This window comes from Piliocolobus tephrosceles, chromosome 10 (genome assembly GCF_002776525.5).
Source record: "Piliocolobus tephrosceles isolate RC106 chromosome 10, ASM277652v3, whole genome shotgun sequence".
NCBI lineage: Eukaryota > Metazoa > Chordata > Mammalia > Primates > Cercopithecidae > Piliocolobus > Piliocolobus tephrosceles.
In genome coordinates, this window is record NC_045443.1 from 52,931,441 (window position 1) to 52,942,876 (window position 11,436).

Sequence of the window (11,436 nt, forward strand, 5' to 3'; positions counted from 1 at the left end):
AAAATTCACTCCCAGGAGTAGCCTGAGATAACAAAGACTCTTGTTGCCACAGACAGTTAAGAATGGCGTTTGTGTATGCAGTTCCTTCACTAACCCACAAATTTGGGGGCAGGGGCTGGTAGTCACAGACTCATTAATCTGTGACACTCCGTAGGCCCTCCTGGGACTGGATCTTCTCTGGATTAATTTGGCAACAGGGGTTGAAACAAACAAACAAAAAATCCCTTATGTGCCAGCCATGGTGGCTCATGCCTGTAATCCCAGCACTTTGGGAGGCCGAGGTGGGTGTATTACCTGAGACCAGGAGTTCAAGACCAGCCTGGCCAAAATGGTGAAACCCTATCTCTAGTAAAAATACAAAAATTAGCCAGGTGTGGTCTCACGCACCTGTCGTCCCAGCTGCTTGGGAGGTTGAGGTGGGAGAATCACTTGAACCCAGGAGGCGGAGGTTGTAGTGAGCCAAGATCAAGCCACTGCACTCCAGCCTGGGCAACTCTGTCTCAACAACAACAACAATGACCACAAAATTCCCTTATGAATGGAACTTATTATTATTATTATTTGAGACAGAGTCTTGCTCTGTCACCCAGGCTGGAGTGCAGTGGCACAATCTCAGCTCACTGCAAGCTCTGCCTCCCAGGTTCACGCCATTCTCCTGCCTCAGCCTCCTGAGTAACTGGGACTACAGGCGCCCACCACCACGCCCGGCTAATTTTTTTTTTTTTTTTTTTTTTTTTGTATTTTTAGTAGAGAAGGGGTTTCACCGTGTTAGCCAGGATGGTTTTGATCTCCTGACCTCGTGATCCGCCCCTCTCAGCCTTCCAAAGTGCTGGGATTGCAGGCGTGAGCCACCGTGCCCAGCCGGAACTTATTATTAAGACAAACTCTCCTGAGAGCTTGACACATTCAGAACAAAAAGTAGGTTGCTTAAAATCTTACATGTCTTGGGTTCCCAGCCATTTTCAGACTGGCAACCTGGCATGACCTGAAAATCACAACCCCTCAGATGGCAGAAACTACGAGAAAGTGCTCCCACTTGGTCATCCATCAAGCTCTCGAGGACATACAACAAGCTGAGAGGGGAACTTCGCTGGGCTTATATTTTGGGGACCCACAACGAAATGTATATGCCAGTGTGATCAGAACCACAGAACTGAGCAGTCTGCAGGGTCGGCTGGAATAATGCGCTTCTGTGGTACCTCTCTTTACGACAGAGCAACACAGAAAGACAAAGACAAAGGAAAAAACTATTTCTGGGAGGAGAGAGATCAAACAATATGAATAGTCATACCAAAAAGTACACCAGCGTGGCTATACTCAAGATTTGGTCACACAAATTGTTTTCTCCCATTAGACTTTGCAGAGGAGAAAGGGACAAACAGTGATTTTTTATCATCTGCCTGACCGAATTCCACAGAAAGAGAGGCTGGAAGCCTGACTGAGAAATTCTTAGCCTTCTTCTGGCTTGTCACGCACTGGGTTCCCTTCACTGTGGCTTCCAGAAGAGTGGAGCCTTGGTCTTCTGCTCACAGTGCCAAAAGTGTAGGAGACAATGGGAAACTTCCCCTTTGCCCACTGAAGTTCCACTGAAAAACCAACTCACAATACTTACCTGGCAGGGGAGATATCATGATCACAAAGGGGATTTTTCCAGGGCGAGGCTTCTCCTTTGCACTCCGGATATGCTGACTCCTGCAATTTCCCCAAATGTGGGAAACTCAAGTAAACAATTTGTGGTAGTGGGGAACTGCGTTTGCACTCTTCCCTGATGTTTTTCATTCCAAAAAGCAGGTCACTTGTTTTTGCAAATATATAATACATTTGTTTGTTTGTTCGAGATGGAGTCTCACTCTGTTGCCCAGGCTGCAGTGCAGTAGCGTGATCTCAGCTCACTGCAACCTCCGCCTCCTGAGTTCAAGCGATTCTCCTGCCTCAGCCCAAGTAGCTGGGATTGAATGCGCACGCCACCATGCCCAGCTAATTTTTGTATTTTTAGTAGAGACAGGGTTTCACTATGTTGGCCAGGCTGGTCTCAAACTCCTGACCTCAGGTGATCCGCCTGCCTCAGCCTCCCAAAGTGCTGGGATTACAGGCGTGAGCCACCGCACCTGGATGGCCAGGTTTTTTTTTTTAAAGAAAAATAGTATATAAAAAGAAGAAAAAGAAAAATTATCTTACGAAAGGCAGACTAACTGGGGTAAAGCATACATATTTATTAATGTGCACATGGGGGAAAACCACAGAATGATTACCCCCCCCCCCCCCAGTGTGGTGCAGAAGCTTATCTACCATCGTGAGGTTGCAGAAAGAATGGTGTCTTAGAGCATGGACAAAAACGAACTATGGTAGTAAATCAGGTTATAGTGACAAAACAGGTTATGGGAGGGAGAGAAGAGGAGGCCTGGCTAGCAAGAGTGGTCTTGTTCTGCAAATGAAACCTCACAGGTAGCAGCCCTCAAAGAGGAATGGTGGTAAATGTTTCCTTCAGACCTTTAAAGGTATCAAACTCTCAGTTGATCATCTCTGGATCTGGATAACACAAGAGATGGCTGCATCAATACAGATTCTCTGCAGATGCAAATCTCTCCAACAAAAGACAGCTTTGCAGAGCTACTTCTGTTTTCTGGCTGTCTGACAGCCGTCTCAACATATGTTAAATAAATATATTTTGGGGTAAAATATTTTTATTTCTTTCAGTGTTCTCTACCAAGAAGAATTAAGCCAAGAAAGAAAATATGAGGGCCAGAAAATGAGAGTCTACCCAATGGGTGAAGATCATTGCTACGATGTGGCAAAGGGAAATTTCTGGATATCAACTATGTAGCAGGCCCAGTTCTGCTCTTGCAGCAGCCAGTCCCAACTAAAAGGCATAGAGGTAGGCCCCAGAGGGATGTCACCAAGGAGAAACAACAGAATCAATAGATTATCTAGGCAGTCACTACAAATCTATTCTAGAATCTTCGAGTTCTCGTGGGCTGCCTGTAAAAAGGAAATGAAAAGAAAGAAAAGAAAAAAATAGATTATCTACATTATCTAAGGATTCTAGGAAGATGGCAGAGTGGGAAGCACTGGGAATCTGTCTCTCCACCTACATGATAATTGCACTGGCAGAATCTGTCTGGTGTGAACTATTCTGAAACTCTAGAGTCTATTGAATGCTTGCAAATGCCAGGGCAGGGCTTGGACTGTAAATTGCAGCTACTTTCAGTCAATTTCAGCTCTTAGCACAGTAAATTTTTTCAGCCCTTAGCCACTCATTCCTCACACCTCAGCTGCAGGCAGCTATGCCTGTGTTCCTGGAGCGGCTTGCCACAGTTCGCAGAGCCAGGGTAGACAAAAAAGGACTTTATTTTCCAAATATTGGTTATCTATGCTCTCATAATTGATTGCTGCTTCTGGTCTCAGAACTGCAGAAAAAGGGTTGGGTGCCCTTGTTTTTTTACTGCCTTCCATCGTCGCAAACCTCTCCCCTTTAAATCCTTTAAAGCCAACACCCTTTCCTCTTGCCACACTTCATTTTTCTCTTTTTCTCCTTTTGGAACCCAGACACTAAAGACTTGGACATTCAAAAGCAACTACATATGTGGGGCAAAATTAGAAAATGACCATGCATGTACAGCGAAAATCTCAGAAAAGACCTAAGAAGGAAGACCCTAAGTTCACATCTCAGGCTAATCCTCAGAATGGACACAGCCTACAATAATTAAAAAATAAAAAAGCAGGCTGGGCGCGGTGGCTCATGCCTGTAATCCCAGTACTTTGGGAGGCCAAGGTGGGTGGATCACGAGGTCAGGAGTTCAAGACCAGCCTGGCCAAGATGGTGAAACCCCGTCTCTACTAAAAATACAAAAAAATCAGCCTGGCGTGGTGGCGGGCACCTGTAATCCCAGCTACTCAGGAGGCTGAGGCAGATAATTGCTTGAACCCAGGAGGTGGAGGTTGCAGTGAGCCGAGATCATGCCACTGCACTCCGACCTGGGTGACAGAGCGAGACTCCATCTCAAAAATAAAATAAAATAGACTGGGTGTGGTGGCTCACACCTGTAATCCCAGCACTTTGGGAGGCCGAGGTGGGCAGATCATGAGGTCAGGAGTTTGAGACCAGCCTCACTGATCAATGTGGTGAAACCCCATCTCCACCAAAAATACAAAAAAAAATTAGTTGGGCGTGGTGGCGCCCACCTGTAATCCCAGCTACTCAGGAGGGCTGAGGCAGGAGAATCGCTTGAACCTGGGAGGCGGAGGTTGCAGTGAGCCGAGATTGTAACATAGCACTCCAGCCTGGGTGACAGAGCAAGACTCCATCTCAAAATAAATAAATAGTGGCCGGGCGCGGTGGCTCAAGCCTGTAATCCTAGCACTTTGGGAGGCCGAGTTGGGCGGATCGTGAGGTCAGGAGATCGAGACCATCCTGGCTAACACGGTGAAACCCCGTCTCTACTAAAAATACAAAAAAATTAGCTGGGCGTGGTGGCAGGCACCTGTAGTCCCAGCTACTTAGGAGGCTGAGGCAGGAGAATGGCATGAACCCAGGAGGTGGAGCTTGCAGTGAGTGGAGATCATGCCACTGCATTCCAGCCTGGGGGACAGAGCAAGACTCCATCTAAAAAAAAAAAAAAGTAAAACTAAAAATAATTAATTAATTAATTAAAACAAAAAAGTGATCAATAAAAATAATATCTAAGAACTCTCAGGGAAGGGAGAATTTCCAGAGTTACCACATTATTAGATTCAAATGTCTAGTTTTCAGTGAAAAATCAGAAAATATACAAAGAAGAAAGGGCCCAAAGGAAAAACATAAATCAATAGAAGCTGTCCCAGAAAAAGACATGATGATGGATAGACTAGACAAAGACTTTAAAACAACTATCATAAATATGCTTAAAGAACTAAAGGAAGATATGGACAAAGTGAAGAAAATGAGGCATAAACTAAATGGAAATATCAATAAAGAGATGGAAAATTTTTAAAGAAACCAAAAAGAAATTCTGGAGCTAAAATTACAATAACTGAAGTGAAAATTTAACTAAAAGGCAGTTTGAATAGGCAGAAAAAAGAATTAGGGAACTTGAATAAAAGACAAAGGAAATTATCAGGCCTGAGGAACAGAAAGGAAAAAGATTCAAGAAAAGTGAACAGAGCCTAAGGAACGTGTGGGACACCATCAAGCAGACCAATATACACATTGTGGGAATCCCAGAGGAGAACAGAAAGTGAAAGGGACAGAGAATATTTTTAAAAACATTAGCTGAAAACTTTCTAAATTTGATTTAAAAAACATGAATTTGAACAGCCAAGAAGCTCAAAAAACTCTAAGTAAGATGAACTTGAAGAGATCTACATGACAAATATTATAATCAAACTGTCAAAAGACAGGGAGAAGCCAAAAGTAATAAGAGAGAAGTGACTCATGACATACAAGGGATCTTCAGTAAGATCATGAACAGATTTCTCATCAGAAACTTCAGAGTTTCTGAAATGCTAGATATATTCAAAGGGAAAAAATGTTCAACCAATAATTCTATATCCAGCAAAACTATCCTTCAAAAGTGAGGGAAAATTAAGATATTCTCAAATAACAAACCTGGAAAAGTGAGGGAGAAATTAAAATATTCTCAAAAAACAAAGCTGAGAGAGTTCATTACCATTAGACCTGCCCTGCAAGAAATATCCAAGGGAGTCCTACAGGGTGAAATAAAAGAACACTAGACAGTCACTTGAAGCTGTATGAAGAAACACAGATCTCAACAAAAGTAAATACATGGGGACAGACTCAGTAGCTCACGCCTATAATCCCAACACTTTGGGAGGCCACGGCGGGTGAATCACTTGAGGTCAGGAGTTTGAGACCAGCCTGGCCAACATGACAAAATCCCATCTCTACTGAAAATACAAAAATTAGCAGGGTGTGGTGGCATGCACCTGTAATCCCAACTACTTGGGAGACTGAGACAGGAGAATCACTTGAACCTGGGAGGTGGAGGTTGCGATGAGCTGAGATTTTACACCACTGTACTCGAGCCTGGGCAACAGAGTGAGGCTCCATCTCAAAAAAAAAAAAAAAAGGAAAATACGTGGGCAATTATAAAAGATAGCATTGTAACAATGGTTTGTAACTACTTTTTGCTTAATACATGATTTAAAAGACTAATACATTTTTCAAAAACAACTATTAGTCTAAAAGGTATTATAATTGTAACTTTAGTTTGTAAATCCACATTCTGTTTTCTACATCATTTCAGAGAGTAATGCATTTTAAAGAAGTGTTAATTTATGTTGTAGGGCATATAATGTATAAAGATGTAATTCTGGCCGGGCATGGTGGCTCACGCCTGTAACCCCAGCATTTTGGGAGGCCAAGGAGAGAGGATCACTTGATGTCAGGAGTTCTAGACCAGCCTTTGCCAATATAGTGAAACCCTGTCTTTAATTTAAAAATAAAAAAAAAGAAAATGAGCTGGGCATGGGGGTGAGCACCTGTGATCACAGCTACTCAGGAGGCTGAGGCAGGAGAATCGCTTGAACCCAGGACCCAGAGGTTGCAGTAAGCCGAGATCGCACCACTGCAGCCTAGGCAACAGAGCAAGACTCTGTCTCAAAAACAAAAAAACAACAACAAAAAAAAACAAAAATTAGGCCGGGCACGGTGGTTCATACTTGTAATCTCAGCATTTTGGGAGGCCGAGGCAGGCGGATCACCTGAGGTCAGGAGTTTGAGACCAGCCTGACCAACATGACAAAATACCGTCTCTATTAAAAATACAAAAATTAGCTGAGTGTGGTGGCACGCACCTGTAATCCCAGCTAGTCAATTGGCTAAGGCACAAGACTTTCTTGAACTGGGAGGCGGAGATTCCAATGAGCCGAAATTGTGCCACTGCACTCTAGCCTAGGCAACAGAGTGAGACTAGGTCTCCAAACAAATAAACAAACAAAAATTAGCCGGGTGTGGCAGCAATCCCAGCTACTTAGGAGGCTGAAGGAGGAGAATCGCTTGAACCTAGGAGGTGGAGGCTGCAGTGAGTGGAGATCGTGCCACTGCACTCCAGCCTGGGTGACAGAGGGAGACTGGGTCTCAAAAAAAAAAAAAGTAAAAAAAAAAAGATATAATTCTGTGATATCAATAACTAAAAGGGGTGGGGATAGAGCTATAAAGGAGCAGAGTTGCCAGGCATTGTGGCTCACGTCTGTAATCCCAGCATTTTGGGAGACCAAGGCGGGTGGATCACCTGAGGTCAGGAGTTTGAGGCCAGCCTGACCAACATGGTGAAACCCTGTCTCTACTAAAAGTACAAAAATTAGCCAGGCATGGTGGTGGGTTCCTGTAACCCCAGCTATTTGAGAGTCTGAGACATGAGAATAGCTTGAACCCAGCAGGCAGAGGTTGCAATGAGCCGAGATCATGCCACTGCACTCCAGCCTGGGCAACAGAGTGAGACTCTGTCTCAAAAAAATAAAGAAAGAAAAAGAAGCAAACACTGGTAGTGATCATTCAAGGATGGTATTTGGGAGAATAAATCTTGGCAATGGACTTGAGTATTCAGGACACTCGACTAGGCCATCCCAACTGTGGAAGTAAATGCATCACACAATGGTAGCCTGATGTCTTCAATCTTTCTAGCAGTATAACTCACTCCCTGTATTAGTCCATTTTGCATTGCTATAACGGAATACCTGACAGTGGGTAATTTACAAAGAAAGAAGTTTATTTGACTCACGGCCCTGCAGGCAGTACAAGTATGGCACCAGTGAGGTCTCACGAAGCTTTTACTCATGGCGGAAGGTGACAGGGGAGCAGGCACATCACATGGCAAGAGAGGAAGCAAGAGAGATTCCAGGCGTTTTAAAATAACCATCTTTTACGTGAGCTAATAGAGTGAGAACTCACTCATTACCATGGGGAGGGCACCACGCCATTCATAAGGGATCTGCCCCCATGACCCAAACACCCACCTCCAACCTCCAACATTGAAGGTCACATTTCAACATGAGATTTGGAGGGACACACACATAAACCAGGTCACTCCCCTAGTCCCAATGTCCATGCTGTGATAAGTTGAAAAATGTTCCCTGGAAAAAGATCTTAACTCCTAAACCCCACAACCCGTAAAAAAATGCCTTAGGGGGAAAAAAAAAAAAAAAAAAAAAAAGTGAGGCGGGGGGTGTCTTTGCAGATGTGATTGAGTTCAGGATCTTGAGATTATATTACTCTAGATTATGTGGGTGGGCCTTAAATACAATCACCTGTATCTGAGAGAGAGAGAGAGAGGTTTCACACACGAAGAGCGGAGAAGACAATGTGAAGATAAAGGCAGGGATTGGAGTGATGCTGTCACAAGCCAAGAAATGCTGGCAACTACCAGAAGCTAGAAAAGACAAGGATTAGATTCTCCCCAACAGCCCCTGGGGAGGGAGAGTGCAGCCTTGTCAACACCTTGATTTTTCTTTCCTTTATTTTCCTTTCTCTGAGAATGGAGTTTCGCTCTTATTGCCCAGGCTGGAGTGCAATGGCGCAAACTTGGCTCATTGCAACCTCTACCTCCTGGATTCAAATGATTCTTCTGCCTCAGCCTGCAAAGTAGCTGGGATTACAGGTGTGCACCACACACGCTGCTAATTTTGTATTTTTAGTAGAGACGGGATTTCACCATGTTGGTCAGGCTGGTCTCGAACTTCTGACCTCAGGTGATCCACCCGGCCTCCCAAAGTGCTGGGATTACAGGTGTGAGCCACCATGCCTGGTTTTTTCTCTTTTTTTTTTTTTTTTTTTTGAGACAGAGTCTCCCTCTGCCACCCAGGCTTCAGTGCTGTGGTGCAATCATAGCTCACTGCAGCCTCCACCCACTGGGCTCAATCGATCCTCCTAACTCACCCTCCCTAGTACTAGTAGCTCCCTAGTAACTGGGACTATAGGCGTGTACCACTATGCCTGGCCGATACCTTTACTTTGATCCAGTGATACTGATTTTGGACTTCTAGCCTCTAGTACTTTCAGAGAATACATTTCTGCTATTTTAAGCCACCAAGTTTGGTAATTTGTTATAGCAGTCACAGGAAATTAATATGCATACTCACCAAGTAACCTTCCGAATATAACTTGGTGAACCAAGGAGCGATGTTTGTGGGCAGTGAGAGTGCTGGTTGTGCTGACTCAAATGTTCTATTCCTCATGGTAGGCTTGGTTTGTATAAATTGATAAACTAACATTCTAATTTATATGTTCTAGTTTATAAATCAGCCTTGTAAACTTGATTAATATGAGTCTATCCTCAAGAGTTGGATCTACTATCTGTGCTGACAAAACCAGATGTCTGTAGGGATGTTGGCAAGATCCAGACCATGGTAAACACATCAGGAAAAGAAATACTATTCTGTTGAGGTATCTTGGGAAGTACATACCTGGTTTCTCATCATTTTCCATGATCTTTCCATCAGTTCTCTATTTCAAAACGTCATCAATAATAACTAACTTTAGGCTGGGCATGATGGCTCATGCCTGTAACTCCAACACTTTGGGAAGCCCAAGCAGGAGGACCACCTGAAGCCGGAAGTTCACAACCAGCCTGGGCAATATAGCAAGACCTTGTCTCTACAAATACAATTATAAAAGCAGCCAGGCATTTTGGTGCATGCCTGTAGTCCTAGCTATTTGGGAGGCTGAGGTGAGAGGATTGCTTGAGCCCAGTAGGTGGAAGTTGCAGTGAGCTGAGATCGCGCCACAGCACTCCAGCCCGGGAGACAGAGCAAGACTCTGTCTCAAAAAGAAAAAAAAAAAAAAAAAAAAGAGCTAAGATTTGAACCCACGTATTCTGACACCAAACCCTAGGGACCAGATTTGTTCAAAAAACAAACATCTATATTATGTTTCATTATACACTAGGTACCAAGAATCAGGGATTTAGAAATGGATAAGACTAGTCATTTCTACGGCCACGCAGAGCTACCAATCTAGTAGGAATAAATAGGAATAATTCACGAATTTGCCTTTGTATTTTAGTATTTGAGGACTGTTACAGCCTGCACTTTATTATCTGCAACACTACGGTTAGATAAGGCATTGTTTTTACAACCCATTTAAAACAAGCTTGTCACTCAAGGAGAGGAACTCCAGGCAGAAGGAATTCATATCAGGTCGGGCACTGTGGCTCACGCTGGTAATCCCAGCACTTTGGGAGGCCAAGGCAGTGATTCACTTGAAGTCAGGAGTTCAAGACCAGCCTGGCCAACGTGGTGAAACCCCATCTCTACTAAAAACACAAAAAACAGGTTGGAGGTAGTGGCTTACGCCTGTAATCCCAGCACTTTGGGAGGGCGAGGCAGGCGGATTGTCTGAGGTAAGGAATTCGAAACCAGCCTGGCTAACATGGTAAAACCCTGTTTCTACTAAAAATGCAAAAAATTATTCGGGCGTGGTGGTGCCCGCCTGCAATTTCAGCTACTCGGGAGGCTGAGGCAGGAGAATCTCTTGAACCCAGGAGGCAGAGGTTGCAGTGAGCTAAGTTCACGCCATTGCACTCCAGTTTGGGTAACAAGAGCGAAACTCCGTCTCAAAACAACAACAATAAAATTAGTCAGGCATGGTGGTACTTGGCTGTAATCCCAGCTACTTGGGAGGCTGAGGCAGGAGAATCATTTAAACCCAGGAGGAGGAGGTTGTAGTGAGCTGAGATCATGCCACTGCACTCCACCCTAGGTGACAAGAGCAAGACTCCATCTCAAAAAAAAAAAAATTATTATTTTACAACATAGTTCTTTATTTTTTTCTAATCTATCTTCAGATAGAATAGTGGGTTTTGGAGGCCGGGCATGGTGGCTCACGCCTGTAATCCCAACACTTTGAGAGGCCAAGGTGGGTGGATCACAAGGTCAGGAGATCGAGACCATCCTGGCTAACACGGTGAAACCCCATCTCTACTAAAAATACAAAAAAAAAAAAAAAATTAGCTGGGCGTGGTGGCGGGCGCCTGTAGTTCCAGCTGCTCGGGAAACTGAGGCAGGAGAATGGCGTGAACCCAGGATGTGGAGTTTGCAGTGAGCCGAGATTGCACCACTGCACTACAGCCTGGGGCATCAGAGTGAGACTCCGTCTCAAAAAAAAAAAAAAAAAGAGAGAATAGTGGGGTTTTGGGGTTTTTTTTTTTTTTTTTTGGTGCCTATATGGCATTTTATTGTATATCATAGTATATTTCACCAGTGGGTCTCTTTGGGGACATTAAAATTGAATTCTTTGTTTTTGTTTTGTTTTGTTTCATTTTGTTTTGTAAAACTACTCTTTAAAAATCCATGTGACTAAATATTTACACATCTCATTTTTTCCTCGGGAAAAATTCTTACAAGTATAATTACTGTGTCAAAGAAAATGTACCATCTTAGCCCTCTTGTTTTTAAATTTTTTCTTTTTCTTTTTTTTTTTTTTTTTTTTTTTTTTTTTTTTGT

At 43.6% G+C, this 11,436-nt stretch overlaps 1 non-coding gene across 1 annotated transcript; it reads left to right on the plus strand.

Annotated features, from left to right (window-relative positions):
• Window positions 1-1,604: 1,604 nt before the first annotated feature.
• LOC111542084 lies at window positions 1,605-1,768 on the plus strand. The gene has a single exon (XR_002731428.1). It is a non-coding gene; the product is annotated as a U1 spliceosomal RNA (small nuclear RNA).
• The last annotated feature ends 9,668 nt before the right edge of the window (window positions 1,769-11,436 follow it).